This window comes from Pseudorca crassidens, chromosome 2 (genome assembly GCF_039906515.1).
Source record: "Pseudorca crassidens isolate mPseCra1 chromosome 2, mPseCra1.hap1, whole genome shotgun sequence".
NCBI classification, from domain to species: domain Eukaryota; kingdom Metazoa; phylum Chordata; class Mammalia; order Artiodactyla; family Delphinidae; genus Pseudorca; species Pseudorca crassidens.
Genome location: NC_090297.1, coordinates 158,703,151 through 158,725,195, shown reverse-complemented (window position 1 = coordinate 158,725,195; position 22,045 = coordinate 158,703,151).

The window sequence follows — 22,045 nt, the reverse complement described above, 5'->3', positions numbered from 1 at the left end:
GTCTACGGTATGTTGATATAGCAGACCCAGCTGGCTAATGCACTCTGCTTCCTTTTTCCCTCTTCCTGAGGACTGGAACACTGATGTGGTACTTGTGAGCCAGTTTTCGCCACGTGGATGGGGGCAGGCAACAAGAGAGAAGGACCTGGGTCTCTGGGGTAACATTGTGGATCCGGCCAACACACCACTGTGGATGCCCAGACACCTCAGACTTTTATGTAAAGGAGAAATTAATCTACTATCTGGTTTAGCCCTTGTTTTGTTTTGTTTGTTTGTTTTTTGCGGTACGAGGGCCTCTCACTGTCGTGGCCTCTCCTGTTGCGGAGCACAGGCTCCGGACGCGCAGGCTCAGCGGCCATGGCTCACGGGCCCAGCCGCTCCGTGGCATGTGGGACCTTCCCGGACCGGGGCACGAACCCGCGTCCCCTGCTTCGGCAGGCGGACTCTCAACCACTGCGCCACCAGGAAAGCCCTAGCCCTTAGTTTTATCTCTTTAAAAACAGCCAAACCAATGTACTAATAAAAAAAAGTAAGTTTCAAGGGACTATGATGAAAATGCACACGAATCCCGGGTGACCCAGCCATTGCTGCCTTTATACGGAGAGGGCTCTCATCATATTGTAACAGTCAGCAGTGGTTTCCAGATGACGGGCTACGGACCGGCTACAGCAGTATCAGCCAGCCAACGAGTTTCTAAAATTTCTGAAGGGCTCTAACCTCTCTTATTTTATCCAGATAGTCCTGATGTGTGGCTCCTCTTCTCAGGTATGTGCCCCTTTCTGCATTTGCCCTTCTTCTCTGTGTTAGAACCTGCTGGGATTCTTTTCTCTTGCTCCCAGTCTTTGGCTTCTCAGCAAGTACACACCTTTCTCAGGTGCGGGGTCACAGCCCCTTCAAATATGAGGCCCTCCTCCCACCAGCCCCAGCCTGGAGGAGCTCCTCCTCCAGGAGCAGCTTGCTCTCCTCTGCAGTGCTACCCTTCCTGCCAGGAAGATGACTAGAACATGGAGGGGAGTGTGACAACAAGAGCCCCTGCCTGGCTGGGTGATGCCCCATCCTGTCCTGCAATGGCAAGGGAGAACCAGCTGGCCTAGTTCATAAGCCCCAGAGAGTCAAGGCCACCAGGCTGGAGAAGGAAGGTTCCAGGAGGGTTTCCTATAGTTCCAGGCACATGTTGTAGGCATGGCATAGGTCCCTGTGCAGTCCCTCAGGAAATGAGCTGCCACCCATGGAAGGTTGAACCCTGGAGAATTCTAGTTACTTCCTTGAATTACTCCAGAGTACCTCTTGGAGATGCCCTGACAAAGATCCCCAGGGAATCCCTCCAAGCCACTGGTTTCCTCTGGAGGGCTTGTTACAACACAGATTGCTGGACCCCACCCCAGAGTTTCCTGTGTGTCTGACAAGTTCCAGGTGATGCCAAGGCTGATGGTCTAGGGATCACACTCAGAACCACTGCTCTACTGCTGATGCCTTGGGGAGAAAGTAGCTGTGGGAACTTCCTTATGCAGCTCATAGACTGAGTAATTCTCTACAGGTTGGAAAAAAAAAGTGAAGGAGTGGGAAGGGCACGGAGAAAACAGGAGACAACACAATATCACAGACTATGGAATCCAGCAGAACTCTTTTGGATCTGATTCTGTCCTATACTAACTGTGTGACCAATATCACTGGAACTTCATTTCTTTTCTTTAAAACTGGGGATACAGCACCCATTTAATAGGATTGTTGAGCGGACTGAGTGAAGTAGTGTCTGCAGGGACTGACTGAGATACACAGTAGACAGCCAGGAAATGGTATTTAAGCCGCTCCCTCAGTTTCCCACAATGTTCCCCTTATAGCTTCATGACATTATTCAGAAACTCCTGAGGCACTAGACCCCATACATGGATTGACTCCTTTCTTAGTTCTGAGTCTCAAAGTAAGGGGAAGTGCTTACCCTTCTTAGTTTACACTGTAACATTCTCTAAACAGTATTTTCCACTTTAATAGTTTTACTTGATCAACTCAGCCACTAAACAGAAAGAATTAATTCTATTTTCTCTAAAATTACATACAAAGGGTATGTTTTCCAGGAAGATGTGCTTATAACTTCTGTGATTTACATCAGCAACTCACTTGCCTGGTTGGGAGTTTTAGTGATCCTTTCCAGCGAAAAAGTGAGAGGAAGAGAAATAACTAAAGTCTATAAAATTCCAGCCTCAGTACTCTCCCATATCTCCAAGCAGCCTGCCAGCATCCACCCCCGCACAAATAAACCACTAAAACTCAGTTGCCTGTCTCTGCTGAGCTCTCAGCTCCTGTCCCTAGAGCCTCCTGATAATTGATCATGCCTCTCTTAGTTTTTTAAGAGGTGATTGTACAATTCATAGACTACCTGGATGTTTTGCTTCTACTTTTTCTCTTCGTGGGAGCCATTTCTTTTTTACCTCTTCAAAAAACTAGTAGAGAGTTTTGTATACAGTGGGATCAATAAATATCATTGTCTGGCTGAATAATGTCTTCTGCCTGCCTTTTTTCAAAATCTACTGTTTTTTATTTATTTTTGGCTGCATTGGGTCTTCGTTGTTGTGCGCGGGCTTTTCTCTAGTTGCAGCGAGTGAGGGCTACTCTTCATTGCGGTGCGCGGGCTTCTCATTGCAGTGGCTTCTCTTGTTTGCAGAGCACTGGCTCTGGAGTGCGGTCTCAGTAGCTGTGGCGCATGGGCTTAGCTGCTCCGCGGCATGTGAGATCTTCCCAGACCAGGGATCGAACCCGTGTCCCCTGCACTGGCAGGTGGATTCTCAAACACTGTGCCACCAAGGAAGTCCCCTGCCTGCCTTTTTAACATTTTCCTGTTCATAAGCTCCAGAGGAGTCAGAAAAAAATGAAAGCAAAACAGGTAGTGCTTGTTAGCCAACTCTGATAAACATGTGGCGGAAGGGCTTACTTACAAAAGTCAGAAAGGTGAATGTCAGTGGCCTGGGAACCATCTCAAAGAATTTCCAAACCTAAACCATCCAGGCTCTTCCCTTCCCACTGTCGCTGGGTGGGGCTTGGTAATTTCATGTCCCCTCCCAATTATTTTACCTAATGGCTTTCCCATAATGGTCATCAACTAGTTTTGCAAACATTTTTCTCCAGAGCACGGCCCTGAGCAATGATGAGTCAAGGTTCTGCGGAGGTAAACAAACTGGTCAATGAGGGGCACATGGTGGGAACCAAAGTGGTCTATTAGGGCAACAGGGGAGCAGAAGTAGCCAGAGGACATGGCTTGACCATAACCTTCATAATTCACAGCCTAACTCCTTCCATTGTTTCCTCTCTCAGGGAATAATAGCACCACCATCCATCTAGCTGATCAAGCCAGAAGTCCAGGAGTGATTTCTGGCATCTCTCGCTCCCTTAAAAGCTCCCCATATTCAATCTAGCATCATGTCCTACCAATGCAATTTTACCTCTTAACTATCTCTCACATCTGTCCATTTCCTGTTACTTCTGCACCACCCAGTCCAAACCATTGCTTCTCATCTGGAAACTGATAGTCTCCCATCTGCCCTGCCTGTAGCTATACCCGTCCCCTCTAATCTCTCCTCTGCACTGCAATGGAATGGACTTTCAACATGCCACCTGATCATGTTACATCTCTTCCTAGAATCATTCAGTGACTTCCATTTGCTTTTAAGATAGAGACAAAACTTCACTTGGCCCTGGATGGTTTGGTCCCTGCCTACATTTCCAGTCTTACCATTCACACAGTGCCTGGCATATAAGAGCCCCTCAATATTTGTTGAGTAATGAATATGCCACATCTAGCTGCTGATCAAATGAATAAATCAATGAATGAATGGATAAATGAGTATGCCATCTTCCCCTTAGGACTGTGTAAAATAATCTCTCTATACATCAATGGAATCTTGTCAGAATCTTCATGCATGACAACAGACACAAGGCTCTAATTAAAAGTTAAGTTCTACTGTGTTCCAGTGTTCTGGATCTTAATTTGCTTCTCTCATCCTGTACCTAACTCTTGGCTCCCTTTTCATAACACAATGAATTGTGAACAATTCTATCATCTCACGCATTTATCTTGATATATAATCTTATTTCTCAGGAGTTTTTAACTCAGCTGTCTTCTGAATACATTTTAATTCTCTATTATGGCTCCAGTGTCCCTCCAATATTGCCTGTCCCTTGGGGCTGTCTTTTCCTTCTTCCTACATGAGCAGTTCCCATCTGATCTGCCCTAGGATCACAGGAGAGACCCACACATAAGCCAAGGCTCTGAATTTTTCAGATGTCAGGGTCACCAACCCTAGAGACACTAGCTCATAATCTCTTGGAAAAGTCCAAGAATCCATAGTTTAACTAGCTTCCAGACAACTTATTGTGCTGTATGTGGGCCATAGCCACCCCAGTATTTGCCTAGGAGTCCCTCTACTGATTCTCTGCTCTCAGCTCCATGTCTGCAGGCCAGGATGGCAACTTTTCTATACCAGAGTCTTGGAAGTCTAAAAAATAGCCATCCCTCTGATACAGTATTTCTTGAACCATCAAAGTGTTATTGAACAAAATTTCACCAATAACATAGTCCAAACTTTAGCACAGGCCAGAATTTTAATAGAACAAGAAGACAATAGGAATCTTTCTTCAGACTGTATGCTCAATGTCATGAAATACATGATCAGTTTATACTTTAAAACTCTGGTTATCACTCACATAAAAGAATGTCTTGTGAAGATCTTAGCACAGAGTCTGGTACAGCATAGGTGATCAATAAATACTTTTTGAATGAAGAAGCAATTCAAATGTATACTCCCCCACCAAAAACCACTCTCTCTTATTAATGGATTGCCTTTGAAATCAGGGCTGGCAACTGCCCAGACAGATGTCCTTACAAGCATCTTCCCACTCTGTATATTTAGAAATTGAGAGCCAAACTCCAACCAACTGAATCCTATCCTACTGAGAGTGGAGTTATTTGTTGAGCTCAGTATCTGGGCTTCTATTGAGATGAAATATTAATCAGACCATTGAGTTTTGAAATGCTCTCTTTTTGTATATAAAACTATTAAACTACACTTAAATCCAAGGGCTTGCACATTTTACTCTGAATGCCTTACCAATCAAATGTTGAAATAGCCTTCCTTTGAAGTCAAATTAATGTTTCTTTCATATTTGGAAAGACAAGTGATAGTACGTTAAGGCTGAAAAATGGCAAAGTATCATGGAATGCTGACTCTCTCCCCTGAATCTAGTCTGGATGGAGACACCACAGAAGAGATAGAGAGGCTGAGGTTGGAGGGTTACAAAGCTGAGCTCAACAGCTAGCATAGGAGGAATGTGGCCTGGAGTTGAAGGCCAGAGCCACGGGATCCCTTCCTTCCTCTTGTTCCCCTTTCTGGCCTTGAATTTGCTTGCAAAGATCATTTTGTGCAGCAATATTAACCCAGCACCTAGGAAAGGTGGAACTGGACAGGTAATATGACGGCAATGTCAGTGCTTGCCAGAATAGAAAACAGAGAGTAAAGGCAGGCAGGCTAGCTGGCAGGAGTCCAAGCATTTTCTCCCTGTCACTCACCCATGACCACCTCTCCTGGGACAGAAGTAGTGGGAGATCCCTGGGGACAGATGATATCTAAAGTAGGGAAAACAGGGAGTGGTTGAGCAAGAATGCAGCACAAGTGTCTGTTCACCTTGAGGAGCAGCCCTGTCCCCCAAACATAAACTAGGCTGGAAAGCATAGCAAGGTTTTCTCCCTCCCAAGGCAAACATTAGTAATCAATGCAGTTGAGAGTCCCAAAAGAAGAAAACATAAACTCATAGAGAAAAATAAAACAGAGAAAGCAAAAGTAATGGGAAAAAGAATTTAAAATGAGCATAATTAAGAACTTCCAACTTAAAGGAGGATACAGTATTGGACACCAGGAAGAGAAACAAGTGCCTATGAAGATAAAGGCATTAGATATATTGTGTGCAGAAAAATATAATTTTCCAAGTAAGAGATTCAAAGGTATCAGAATGGATGCAGCTAAAGAAAGATTTAATGAACTGGAAAATCAGGTCAAGGAACTCTCAAAGAAAACATCAAGAAAGGAAAGAATGAGAGAAAAGTTAAGAAATATGGAAAACAAAAGTAAGATTGTCCCTATCTGCATAATAAGGATCTCTAAAGGAGTGAAATAAATGAATAAGGACATGGGCTTCCCAGGTGGCGCAGTGGTTGAGAGTCTGCCTGCCGATGCAGGGGACACGGGTTTGTGCCCCAGTCTGGGAGGATCCCACATGCCATGGAGCAGCTGGGCCTGTGAGCCATGGCCGCTGAGCCTGTGCATCCAGAGCCTGTGCTCCACAATGGGAGAGGTCACAACAGTAAGAGGCCTGCGTACCACAAAAAAAAAAAAAAAAAAAAAGAATAAGGAGAAAAATATTTGAATAAATAATTTCTCAGAATTAGAGAAAGAATGTTTAGATTGAAACACCTCATCCAATGCTAAACAAGACTAAAATGGATGGGGAAAAAAACACAATTAGACACATCATAGTGAAATTTAAGAATATCAAAGCTAAAGAGAACATTTTAAATGCTTACAGGGAAAGAGCAGGTCACCTTAAAAAGAATGGAAACAAGATTGATATCAGGATTCTAAATAACAATGAAGAAATATCTTTAAAGTATTGAAAGTAAGAAACTTGGAACCTAAACATTTCTATTCAGTCAATCTTTTATTTAAATGTGAGTATAACATGAAGCTATTATGAAGCATACTTGGTCTAAGGAAAATTTAAACCACAGATTTATGCCCCTTTGCAAGAATTCTTTAAGAGATACACTTTAAGAAGGAAAATTAATCCAAAAAGAAGCAACAAGACACTAGGAAATAAAAAGAAATAGAGTACTGATATATGACATAACATGGATAAGCTTTAAAAACATGTTCAGTGAAAGAAGCTAGTCTAAAAGGCCACATGTTATATGATTCCATTTATATGGAATGTTCAGAAAGGGAAGATCCACAGAAACAGAAAGTAGATTAGTGATTGCCAGGGGTTGAGGAAGGAGGTGAAGAGTGACTACTAATGACTTGGGGTTTCTTTTTTGAGGTAATGAAAATATTTTGGAATATATAGTGGTGATAGTTGCACAACCTTGTGAGTATACAAAAAGCACGATATTGTACACTTCAAAGATAATTTTTAAATAAAAAACGATATTAAGAAAGTTTTTTTTTTTTACATGAGCAATGATCTACCTCCCTCCTTTGCCAAAAACTCTGTACCATTTCAGACTTAAAACTCCAGACAATAGTAATGTGCCAGAAGGAGAGGGTGAAGGAAGTTTTTTTCCTTATTTGGGGAAAGAAATAAATATGCACAAGCTTTAAGCACTGATAGGGAAAAATATACTTAAGTGGAAATCTAAATAAAGCTCAGAGCAACCACAAGAGAAATAACAATATCTAGTGTAGTTGACTTCAAGCATTTGCATGTTGCAATACATATTATTTTTTGATAAGTTACTTTCCTCTTGTGTTTCCTTTTTATAATTAGTAAATGTATTACATATATTTATATATAATATATAATTAAAATTTTATTTTATATTTGTCATGCACAAATATTTTATATTTATTTCTTGTTTATATCTTTACATAAAATATGTTTCTAAATGCACTTCATATTTATATTTAAAGTGCATTATACTGTGCACTCCTAAAATTATATTTATAGATATATTTTCTATTAATTTCATATCAAGGTAGTTAGTGGAGCATTAGAAACTTTTCTTTTTAAAGAGTTTTGTGTTTGATGAGGTTGAAGGTCAACTGCTCTAAACCATCCTTGGGTATCACTTTACTAACTGATGTTTTTCTTATTTATCTTTCTGTTTATTTTTTATTTTTTTGTTTCTGACTACTCGAAAGTAGGCCTCACGGTGTCTGGGCACATGGGAGACACTGTGGATAACGTCTGTCCCTCCATACTCTCCCCCTATGGATACAGGGGCTGAAACAACTTCTCACAAAAGCAAGGAGGTTCAGCCCAGAGCCCACACAAAGTAAGGATGAGAAGATTGAAAGCACTTTGGTTCAAAAAGCACTGGAATGTTAGTAAGGGTCCTTCTACCAACTATAACAAGGAAGGCACAGCTTGCCTCTACAAATTTATCAAAATAGAGGGAACAGCTTTGGAACCAATGGCTGCTCCAGCAGCGGTGGACTTCACCAGCTTTGCAGCGATATGAGAAGCCTCTTCCCTGTAAGCCTTGTCCTTCTGCAGCAGAAGGCACATCATGATCCCCCACCCTCACCCCAACCACACAAAAATTCCATCAAAATCCTACTGAGTGGGTGAGAAGAAAAATAGATGGACATGTGGAGGGGAGGGGACTCAGATAATGCACAGCCTCTGGGGGCTAAGTAGCAGTAATTTATCATCAACCCAAGCCCTGTAGAAGCCCACCCTGGATACAAAGGATAATAATAACTCATCCCTAGGGCTTGCCCTATGGGATGAATGAGAAAGCATATTTAAAGTGCCTATCAGGAGGAGTGTGGAGTTCCAGAGTTTGGAGCCTGTGGAAGGAAAACCACATTCACAGAAAGACAGACAAGATGAAAAGGCAGAGGGCTATCTACCAGATGAAGGAACAAGATAAAACCCCAGAAAAACAACTAAATGAAGTGGAGGTAGGCAACTTTCCAGAAAAAGAATTCAGAATAATGAGAGTGAAGATGATCCAGGACCTTGGAAACAGAATGGAGGCAAAGATCGAGAAGATGCAAGAAAAGTTTCACAAATAACTAGAAGAATTAAAGAACGAAAAGAGATGAACAATACAATAACTGAAATGAAGAATACACTAGAAGGAATCAATAGCAGAATAACTGAGGCAGAAAACGGATTAGTGAACTGGAAGACAGAATGGTGGAATTCACTACAGTGGAACAGAATAAAGAAAAAAGAATGAAAACAAATGAAGACAGCCTAAGAGACCTCTGGGACAACATTAAACACAACAACATTCGCATTATAGGGGTCCCAAAGGGGGAAGAGAGAAAGGGCCCGAGAAAACATTTGAAGAGATTATAGTCAAAAATTTCCTTAACATGGGAAAGGAAATAGCCACCCAAGTCCAGGAAGCACAGAGAGTCCCATTCAGGATAACAAGGAGAAACACACCGAGACAAAGAGTAATCAAATTGGCAAAAATTAAAGGCAAAGAAAAATTATTGAAAGCATCAGGGGAAAAACGGCAAATAACATACAAGGGAACTCCCATAAGATTAACAGCTGATTTCTCAGCAGAAACTCTACAAGCCAGAAAGGAGTCGCATGATATACTTAAAGTGATGAAAGGGAAGAAACTACAACCAAGATTACTCTACCCAGCAAGGATCTCATTCAGATTCGATGGAGAAATCAAAAGCTTTACAGACAAGCAAAAGCTAAGAGAATTCAGCACCACCATACCAGCTCTACAACAAATGCTAAAGGAACTTTTCTAAGTGGGAAACACAAGGGAAGAAACGGACCTACAAAAACAAAAACAAAACAATTAAGAAAATGGTCATAGGAATATACATATCAATAATTACCTTAAACATGAATGGATTAAATGTCCCAACAAAACGACACAGGCTCACTGAATGGTTACAAACACAAGACCCATACATATGCTGTCTACAAGAGACCCACTTCAGACCTAGGGACACATACAGAATGAAAAGTGAGGGGATGGAAAAAGATATTCCATGTAAATTGAAATCAAAAGAAAGCTGGAGTAGCAATACTCATATCAGATAAAATAGACTTTAAAATAAAGAACTTTACAAGAGACAAGGAAGGACACTACATAAAGATCAAGGGATCGATTCAAGAAGACATAACAATTATAAATATATATGCACCCAACATAGGAGCTCCTCAATACATAAAGCAACTGCTAACAGCTATAAAAGAGGAAATCGACAGTAACACAATAATAGTGGGGGACTTTAACACCTCACTTACACCAATGGACAGATCATCCAAACAGAAAATTAATAACAAAACACAAGCTTTACATGACATGATAGACCAGATAGATTTAATTGATATTATAGGACATTCCATCCAAAAACAGCAGGTTACACTTTCTTCTCAAGTGCACATGGAACATTCTACAGGATAGATCACATCTTGCATCACAAATCAAGCCTCAGTAAATTTAAGAAAACTGAAATCATATCAAGCATCTTTTCTGACTGCAACGCTATGAGATTAGAAATGAATTACAGGGGAAAAAACGTAAAAAACACAAACACAGGGAGGATAAACAAGACGTTACTAAATAACCAAGAGATCACTGAAGAAATCAAAGAGGAAATCAAAAAATACCTAGAGACAAATGACAATGAAAAAGCCTACCTCAAGAAATAAGAAAAATCTCGAATAAACAATCTAAACTTACACCTAAAGGAACTAGAGAAAGAACAAACAAAACCCAAAGTTAGCAGAAGGAAAGAAATCATAAATATCAGAGCAGAAATAAATGAAATAGAAACAAAGAAAACAATAGCAAAGATCAATAAAACTAAAAGCTGGTTCCCTGAGAAGATAAACAAAATTGATAAACCATTAGCCAGACTCATCAAGAAAAAGAGGGAGAGGACTCAAATCAATAAAATTAGAAATGAAAAAGGAGAAGTTACAACAGACACCGCACCAATACAAAGCATCCTAAGAGACTACTACAAGCAACACTATGCCAATAAAATTGACAACCTGAAAGAAACAGACAAATTCTTAGAAAGGTATAACCTTCCAACACTGAACCAGGAAGAAATAGAAAATATGAACAGACCAATCACAAGTAATAAAATTGAAACTGTGATTAAAAATCTTCCAACACACAAAAGTCCAGGACCAGACGGCTTCACAGGTGTATTCTATTAAACACTGAGAGAAGAGGTAACACCCATCCTTCTCAAACTCTTCCAAAAAATTGCTGAGGAAGGAACACTCCCAACCTCATTCTATGAGGCCACCATCACCCTGATACCAAAACCAGACAAAGATACCACAAAAAGATCTACACGTGGAACAACTCCTACAGAACACCTACTGAACGCCGGCAGAAGATCTCAGACGTCCCAAAAGGCAAGAAACTCCCCACGTACCTGAGTATGGCAAAAGAAAAAAGAATAAACAGAGGCAAAAGAATAGGGACGGGACCTGCACCAGTGGGAGGGAGCCGTGAAAGAGGAAAGGTTTCCACGCACTAGAAGCCCCTTCACGGGCGGAGACTGTGGGTGGTGGACGTGGGGAGCTTCGGAGCCGCGGAGGAGAGCACAGCAACAGGGGTGCAGAAGGCAAAGTGGGGAGATTTCCGCACAGAGGATCGGGGCCGACTGGCACTCACCAGCACGAGAGGCTTGTCTGCTCACCCGCCGGGGCGGGCGGGGCCGGGAGCTGAGTCTTGGGCTTCGGTCTGAGCGCAGGGAGAGGACTGGCGGAGTGAACACAGCCTGAAGGGGTTAGTGCATGATGGCTAGCTGGGAGGGAGTCCAGGAAAAAGTCTGGACCTGCCAAAGAGGCAAGAGACTTTTTCTTCCTGCTTTGTTTCCTGGTGCACGTGGAGAGGGGATTAAGAGCGCTGCTTAAAGGAGCCCCAGTGACAGGTGCAAGCCGTGGCTAAAAGCACGGACCCCAGAGATGGGCATGAGACGCTAAGGCTGCTGCTGCCACCACCAAGAAGCCTGTGTGCGAGCACAGGTCACTCTCCACACACCCCTTCCAGGGAGCCTGTGCAGCCCGCCACTGCCAGGGTCCCGGGATCCAGGGACAACTTCCCCGGGAGAACGCACGGCGCGCCTCAGGCTGGTGCAATGTCACACCGGCCTCTGCCGCCGCCGGCTCGCCCTACACTCCGTATCCCTCCCTCCCCCCGGCCTGAGTGAGCCAGAGCCCCCCCCGCATCAGCGGTTCCTTTAACCCCGTCTTGTCTGAGTGAAGAACAGACGCCCTCCGGCGACCTACACGCAGAGGCGGGGCCAAATCCAAAGCTGAACCCCGGGAGCTGTGCGAACAAAGAAGAGAAAGGGAAATCTCTCCCAGACTCAGGAGCAGCTGATTAAATCTCCACAATCAACTTGATGTACCCTGCACCTGTGGAATACCTGAATACACAACGAATCATCCCAAATTGAGGAGGTGGACTTTGAGAGCAAGATTTATTATTTTTTCCTCTTTTTGTGAGTGTGTATGTGTATGCTTCTGTGTGAGATTTTGCCTGTATATCTTTGCTTTCACCATTTGTCCTAGGGTTCTATCTGTCCATTTTTTTGTTTAGGCTTTTTTACTTTAAAATATTTTTTTCTTAATAATTATTTTTTTAATGTAATAACTTTATTTTACCTTACTTTATTTTATTTTCTTTTATCTTCTTTCATTCTTTCTACTTTTTCTCCCTTTTATTCCGAGCCGTGTGGATGAAAGGCTCTTGGTGCTGAAGCCAGGAGTCGGTGCTGTGCCTCTGATGTGGGAGAGCCAACTTCAGGACACTGGTCCACAAGAGACCTCCCAGCTCCATGTAATACCAAACGGCAAAAATCTCCCAGAGTTCTCCATCTCAACACAAACACCCAGCTTCACTCAATGACCAGCAAGCTACAGTGCTGGACACCCTATGCCAAGCAACTAGCAAGACAGGAACACAACCCCACCCATTAGCAGAGAGGCTGCCTAAAATCATAATAAGTCCACAGACACCCCAAAACACACCACCAGACGTGGAACTGCCCACCAGAAAGACAAGATCCAGCCTCATCCACCAGAACAAAGGCACTAGTACCCTCCACCAGGAAGCCTACACAACCCACTGAACCAAATTTAGCCACTGGGGACAGACATAAAAAACAACGGGAATTATGAACCTGCAGCCTGCAAAAAGGAGACCCCAAACACAGTAAGTTAAGAAAAATGAGAAGACAGAAAAACACACCGCAGATGAAGGAGCAAGATAAAAACCCACCAGACCTAACAAATGAAGAGGAAATAGGCAGTCTACCTGAAAAAGAATTCAGAATAATGATAGTAAAGATGATTCAAAATCTTGGAAATAGAATAGAGAAAGTGCAATAAACATTTAACAAGGACCTAGAAGAACTAAAGAGGAAACAAGCAACGATGAACAACACAATAAATGAAATTAAAAATACTCTAGAAGGGATCAATAGCAGAATAACTGAGGCAGAAGAATGGATAAGTGACCTTGAAGATAAAAAGTGGAAATAACTACTATGGAGCAGAATAAAGATAAAAGAATTAAAAGAACTGAGGACAGTCTCAGAGACCTCTGGGACATTAAATGCACCAACATTCGAATTATAGGGGTTACAGAAGAAGAGAAAAAGAAAGGGACTGAGAAAATATTTGAAGAGATTATAGTTGAAAACTTCCCTAATATGGGAAAGGAAATAGTTAATCAAGTCCAGGAAGCACAGAGAGTCCCATACAGGATAAATCCAAGGAGAAACATGCCAAGACACATATTAATCACACTGTCAAAAATTAAATACAAAGAAAACATATTAAAAGCAGCAAGGGAAAAACAACAAATAACACACAAGGGAATCCCCATAAGGTTAACAGCTGATCTTTCAGCAGAAATTCTGCAAGCCAGAAGGGGCTGGAAGGATATATTTAAAGTGATGAAGGAGAAAAACCTACAACCAAGATTACTCTACCCAGCAAGGATCTCATTCAGATTTGATGGAGAAATTAAAACCTTTACAGACAAGCAAAAGCTGAGAGAGTTCAGCACCACCAGACCAGCTTTTCAACAAATGCTAAAGGATCTTCTCTAGGCAAGAAACACAAGAGAAGGAAAAGACCTATAATAACAAACCCAAAACAATTAAGAAAATGGGAATAAGAACATACATATTGATAATTACCTTAAATGTAAATGGATTAAATGCTCTCACCAAAACACACAGACTGGCTGAATGGATACAAAAACATGACCATATATATGCTGTCTACAAGAGACCCACTTAAGACCTAGAGACACATACAGACTGAAAGTAAGGGGATGGAAAAAGATATTCCATGCAAATGGAAACCAAAAGAAGGCTGGAGTAGCATTTCTCATATCAGACAAAATAGACTTTAAAATAAAGACTACAAGAGACAAAGAAGGACGCTACATAATGATCAAGGGATTGATCCAAGAAGATATAACAATTGTAAATATTTATGCACCCAACATAGGAGCACCTCAATACATAAGGCAAATACTAACAGCCATAAAAGCGGAAATTGACAGTAACACATTCATAGTAGGGGACATTAACACCCCACTTTCACCAATGGGCAGATCATCCAAAATGAAAATAAATAAGGAAACACAAGCTTTAAATGATACATTAAACAAGATGGACTTAATTGATATTTATATGACATTCCATCCAAAAACAACAGAATACACATTTTTCTCAAGTGCTCATGGAACATTCTCCAGGATAGATCATATCTTGGGTGGCAAATCAAGCCTTGGTAAATTTAGGAAAATTGAAATCGTATCAAGTATATTTTCCAACCACAGCGCTATGAGATTAGATATCAATTACAGGAAAAGATCTGTAAAAAATAAAAACACATGGAGGCTAAAAAATACACTATTTAATAACGAAGTGATCACTGAAGAAATCAAAGAGGAAATCAAAAAATACCAAGAAACAAGTAACAATGAAAACAAAATAACCCCAAACCCATGGGTTGCAGCAAAAGCAGTTCTAAGAGGGAAGTTTATAATAATAAAATCCTACCTTAAGAAACAGGAAACACCTCGAATAAACAACCTAACCTTGCACCTAAAGCATTTAGAGAAAGAAGAACCAAAAAACCCCAAAGTTAGCAGAAGGAAAGAAATCATAAAGATCATATCAGAAATAAATGAAAAAGAAATGAATGAAACGATAGCAAAGATCAAAGAAACTAAAAGCTGGTTCTTTGAGAAGATAAACAAAATTGATAAACCATTAGACAGACTCATCAAGAAAAAAAGGGAGAAGACTCAAACCAATAGAATTAGAAATGAAAAAGGAGAAGTAACAACTGACACTGCAAAAATACAAAAGATCGTGAGAGATTACTACAAGCAACTCTATGCCAATAAAATGGACAACCAGGAAGAAATGGACAAATTCTTAGAAATGCACAACATGCCAAGACTGAATCAGGAAGAAATAGAAAATATGAACAGACCAATCACAAGTAATGAAATTGAAACTGTGATTTAAAATCTTCCAACAAACAAAATCCCAGGACCAGATGGCTTCACAGGTGTATTCTATGAAACATTTAGAGAAGAGCTAACACCTATCCTTCTCAAACTCTCCCAAAATATAGCAGAGGGAGGACCACTCCCCAGCTCATTCTACGAGGCCACCATCACCCTGATACCAAAACCAGACAAGGATGTCACAAAGAAAGAAAACTACAGGCCAATATCACTGATGAACATAGATGCAAAAATCCTCAACAAAATACTAGCAAACAGAATAAAACAGCACATTAAAAGGACCATACACCATGATCAAGTGGAATTTATTCCAGGAATGCAAGGATTCTTCAATATACACAAATCAATCAATGTGATACACCATATTAAAAAATTGAAGGAGAAACACCATATGGTCGTCTCAATAGATGCAGAGAAAGCTTTTGACCAAATTCAACACCCATTTATGATAAAAACCCTGCAGAAAGTAGGCCTAGAGGGAACTTTCCTCAACATAATAAAGGCCATATATGACACACCCACAGCCAACATCATCCTTAATGGTGAAAAACTGAAAGCATTTCCACTAAGATCAGGAATAAGACAAGGTTGACCACTCTCACCAATCTTATTCAACATAGTTTTGGAAGTTTCAGCCACAGCAATCAAAGAAGAAAAGGAAATAAAAGAATCCAAATTGGAAAAGCAGAAGTAAACCTGTCACTGTTTGCAGATGACATGATACTACACATAGAGAATGCTAAAGATGCTACCAGAAAACTACTAGAGCTAATCAATGAATTTGATAAAGTAGCAGGATACAAACTTAATGCACAGAAATCTCTGGCATTCCTATACACTATTGATGAAAAATCTGAAAGTGAAATCAAGAAAACACTCCCATTTACATTTGCAACAAAAAGAATAAAATATCTAGGAATAAATCTACCTAAGGAGACAAAAGACCTGTATGCAGAAAATTATAAGATACTGATGAAAGAAATTAAAGATGATACAAATAGATGGAGAGATATTCCATGTTCTTGGATTAGAAGAATCAACATTGTGAAAATAAATCTACTACCCAAAGCAATTTACAGATTCAATGCAATCCCTATCAAACTACCACTGGCATTTTTCACAGAACTAGAACAAAAAATTTCACAATTTGTATGGAAACACAAAGACCCAGAATAGCCAAAGCAATCTTGAGAACGAAAAATGGAGCTGGAGGAATCAGGCTCCCTGACTTCAGACTCTACTGCAAAGCTACAGTAATCAAGACAGTATGTTACTGGCACAAAAACAGAAAGATAGATCAATGGAACAGGATAGAAAGCCCAGAGATAAACCCACGCACATATGGTCACCTTATCTTTGATAAAGGAGGCAGGAATGTACAGTGGAGAAAGGACAGCCTCTTCAATAAGTGGTGCTGGGAAAACTGGACAGCTACATGTAAAAGTATGAGATTAGATCACTCCCTAACACCATACACAAAAATAAGCTCAAAATGGATTAAAGACCTAAATGTAAGGCCAGAAACCATCAAACTCTTAGAGGAAAACATAGGCAGAACACTCTATAACATAAATCACAGCAAGATCCTTTTTGACCCACCTCCTAGAGAAATGGAAATAAAAACAAAAATAAACAAATGGGACCTAATGAAACTTCAAAGCTTTTGCACAACAAAGGAAACCATAAACAAGACCAAAGACAGCCCTCAGAATGGGAGAAAATATTTGCAAATGAAGCAACTGACAAAGGATTAATCTTCAAAATTTACAAGCAGCTCATGCAGCTCAATAACAAAAAAAACCCAACCGAATCCAAAAATGGGCAGGAGACCTAAATAGACATTTCTCCAAAGAAGATATACAGACTGCGAACAAACACATGAAAGAATGCTCAACGTCATTAATCATTACAGAAATGCAAATCAAAACTACAATGAGGTATCACCTCACACCAGTCAGAATCGCCATCATCAAAAAATCTAGAAACAATAAATGCTGGAGAGGGTGTGGATGAAAGGAAATACTGTTGCACTGCTGGTGGGAATGTGGATTGGTACAGCCACTATGGAGAACAGTATGGAGGTTCCTTAAAAAACTACAAATAGAACTACCATATGACCCAACAATCCCACTACTGGACATATACCCTGAGAAAACCATAATTCAAAGAGTCATGTACCAAAATGTTCATTGCAGCTCTATTTACAATAGCCAGGAGATGGAAACAACCTAAGGGTCCATCATTGGATGAATGGATAAAGAAGATGTGGCACATATATACAATGGAATATTACTCCTCCATAAAAAGAAATGAAACTGAGCTATTTGTAATGAGGTGGATGGACCTAGAGTCTCTCATACAGAGTGAAGTAAGTCAGAAAGAGGAAACCAAATACTGTATGCTAAAACATATATATGGAATTTAAGAAAAAAAATGTCATGAAGAACCTAGGGGTAAGACTGGAATAAAGACACAGACGTACTATAGAATGGACTTGAGGATATGGGGAGGGGGAAGGGTAAGCTGTGACAAAGTGAGAGAGTGGCATGGACATATATACACTACCAAACGTAAAATAGATAGCTAGTGGGAAGCAGCCGCATAGCACAGGGAGATCAGCTCAGTGATTTGTGACCACCTAGAGGGGTGGGATAGGGAGGGTGGGAGGGAAAGAGATGCAAGCAGGAAGAGATATGGGAACATATGTATATGTATAACTGATTCACTTTGTTATAAAGCAGAAACTAACACACCATTGTAAAGCAATTATACTCCAATAAAGATGTAAAAAAAAAAAAGATACTACAAAAAAAGAATATTACAGACCAATATCACTGATGAATATAGATGCAAAAATCCTCAACAAAATACTAGCAAACTTAGTCCAACAACACATTAAAAGGATCGTACACCATGGTCAAGTGGGGTTTATCACAGGGATGCAAGGATTCTTCAATGTATGTAAATCAATCAATGTGATATACCATAATAACAAATTGAAAAAGAAAAACCATATGATCATCTCAATAGATACAGAAAAAGCTTTTGACAAAATTCAACACCCATTTATGATAAAAACTCTCCAGAAAGTGGGCATAGAGGGAACCTACCTCAACGTAATAAAGGCCACATATGACAAACCCACAGCAAACATCATTCTCAATGGTGAAAACTGAAAGCATTTCCTCTAAGATCAGGAACAAGACAAGGATGTGCACTCTCACCACTATTATTCAGCATAGTTTTGGAAGTTCTAGCCACAGCAATCAGAGAAGAAAAAGAAATAAAAGGAATACAAATTGGAAAAGAAGAAGTAAAACTGTCACTGCAGATGACATGATAATATACATAGAGAGTCTGAAAGATGCCACCAGAAAACTACTAGAACTAATCAATGAATTTGGTAAAGTTGCAGGATACAAAATTATGCACAGAAATCTCTTGCATTCCTATACACTAATGATGAAAAATCTGAAAGAGAAATTTAGGAAATACTCCCATTTACCACTGTAACAAAAAGAATAAAATGCCTAGGAATAAAACTTCCTAGGGAGACAAAGACCTGTATGCAGAAAACTATAAGACACTGATGAAAGAAATTAAAGATGATACTAACAGATGGAGAGATATATCATGTTCTTGGATTGGAAGACTCAATGTTGTGAAAATGACTATACAACCCAAAGCAATCTACAGATTCAATGCAATCCCTATCAAATTACCAATGGCATTTTTTACTGAACTAGAACAAAAAATCTTAAAATTTATATGGAGACAAAAAAGACCCTGAATAGCCAAAGCAGTCTTGAGAGAAAAAAAAGGATCTGGAGGAATCAGACTCCCTAGCTTTAGACTATACTACAAAGCTACAGTCATCAAGACAATATGGTACTGGCACAAAAACAGAAACATAGATCAATGGAACAGGATAGAAAGCCCAGAGATACACCCATGCACCTATGGTCAACTAATCTATGACAAAGAAGATAAGGATATACAATGGAGAAAAGACAGTCTCTTCAATAAGTGCTGCTGGGAAAACTGGACAGCTACTTGTAAAAGGATGAAATTAGAACACGCCCTAATACACAAAAATAAACTCAAAATGGATTAGAGACCTAAATGTAAGACCGGATACTATAAAACTCTTAGAGGCAAACATAGGAAGAACACTCTTTGACATAAATCACAGCAAGATCTTTTTTGATCCACCTCCTAGAGTAATGGAAGTAAAAACAAAAGTAAACAAATGGGACCTAATGACACTTCAAAGCTTTTGCACAGCAAAGGAAACCATAAACAAGATAAAAAGACAACCCTCAGAATGGGAGAAAATATTTGCAAATGAATCAACAGACAAAGGATTAATCTCCAAAATATATAAACAGCTCATGCAGCTGAATATTAAATAAACAAACAACCCAGTCCAGAAATGGGCCAGAAGACCTAAATAGACATTTTTCCAAAGAAGACATACAGATGGCCAAGAAGCACATGAAAAGCTGCTCAACATCACTAATTATTAGGGAAATGCAAATCAAAACTACAGTGAGGTATCACCTCACACCAGTTAGAATGGGCATCATCAGAAAATCTACAAACAACAAATGCTGGAGAGGGTGTGGAGAAAAGGGAACCCTCTTGCACTGTTGGTGGGAATGTAAATGGATACAGTCACTATGGAGAACAGTATGGAGGTTCCTTAAAAAACTAAAAATAGAATTACCATATGACCCAGCAATTCCACTACTGGGCATATACCCAGAGGAAACCATAATTTAAAAAGACATATGCACCCCAATGTTCATTGCAGCACTATTGACAATAGCCAGGTCATGGAAGCAACCTAAATGCCCATCAACAGACAAATGGATAAAGAAGATGTGGTACATATATACAATGGAATATTACTCAGCCATAAAAAGGAACAAAATTGGATCATTTGTTGAGAGGTGGATGGAGCTAGAGACTGTCATACAGAGCAAAGTAAGTCAGAAAGAGAAAAACAAATATCGTATATTACCGCATGTATGTGGAACCTAGAAAAATGGTACAGATGAACCAGTTTGCTGGGCAGAAATTGAGTGAAAATTTGTAGAGAACAGTTGTAGAGAACAAAAGTATGGACACCAAGGTGGGAAAGCAGTGGGGGGGCGGGTGCGTGTGTGTGTGTGTTTGTGATGAATTGGGAGATTGAGATTGACATGTATACACTGATGTGTATAAAATTGATGACTAATAAGAACCTGCTGTATAAAAAAATAAATAAAACAAAACTAAAAAATTCAAATAAATAAAGTTCCTATCGGTGTCTGGTGCACTGTCACAATCAATAAACAAGTGATACAGGGATGAAGAATGACTGTGCCCAGTCCAGTGTCTGAGTCATGGCCACTGTTCAATAAAGGCAGCTCTTAGGGGAAGGGAGAAACAGAAGACCCAGGTTTGAAGGAGGGGTAGCAAGAACAGCAAGGAACTTCTGAGGGTTCTCTACAATATCCATGAAAATAAACTTGTTAAAATAAATTCATTTGGGGAAATGTCTTTATTTAATAAAGTGATTCCTTGCTGATAAATATTCACCAGAGGTTTGCTTTTAAAAACTAAATATTTTTCAAAATAACTTTCCACATACCACAGATTTATTTACACCACACTTTCCTGAGCAAATCTGTTGCTTTGAGTCACACCTGTATTAATATTTTAGATATTTTAATAATATTAAGAAGGTGAATGAATGCTTACTACTTCACTATGGAAAATGAGAAGAAATTAGCTTAATTACCATAGGAGGGCCTTAGTGTAGGCCTGAGGAAAAGCATATAAAGGGCAACCATGAACACAAAGAAATTCCCAATTAACTTTGTTAGGGGAATACCTTCACATAAATCATTAAAGACACCACACAGACTTCTGATTTTAGTGGGCTATTTTGGAATCAAGAGTCAATTAATGGAGATCCCTGATATTGATAATTTTTCTATTCTACAAATGCACTTCCAGTCTGGTTATTGCAAATTTGTAGATCTGAAAGGAATCTGGTCATTTCATTTTCACAATTGGACTCTGAGACCCCAGGAGGTTGAGCTGATTTGCCAAAGGTGGCATAGTCAGTTAACTGTGCACGTAGGACTGCACCCCGATCTCTCAAACACTATTTTGGCCACATGATATTATTACTACACTTTTCTTCTCTTTCACCACTGTTCTCCTACGTCTTTATTCGTTCAGTTACATGCTCTACATTACCTCCAAATTCAGCCCAAACACCTTTCCTTTTCAAGCATTCTTGCTCAGTGTCAATGTTCCACTGTCGCTCGGTGCATTTTCCATTATACTTTGTTGAGATCCTAATCTTACTGGGTAAGGGCTATATGTCCTCCAATATTACATTTGATGTAAAGTATATTCAACATGTTTAATAATAATATTCATGATATTCGATTACAGTCATGAGGTGTTGTAGGTGTAAATTATGACTTCTACCATTGAAGCCCTAATTTTTAGAAATGGGAAGAGTGGTGTGGGAAAATCTTCTCACCACTAGTGAAAAATCACGTTTTCACAGGGTTTGCAAACAGGGAAATATTTGTAGTTTTGTCTCATATGTTTTGCTTTTTTTGGCAAAAGCAAAAGGCAGTTTTCTTTGCAATAAAAAAGGCCTTTCATTTTCGCCAATGCTTCACATCCATTTTTGCCAAGCAAAAAGCTGTTTTCCCAGGAGAAAACAGCTCAAGCTGAAATAAAAGTGAAGCACAATTTATAAAAATTTCCCTC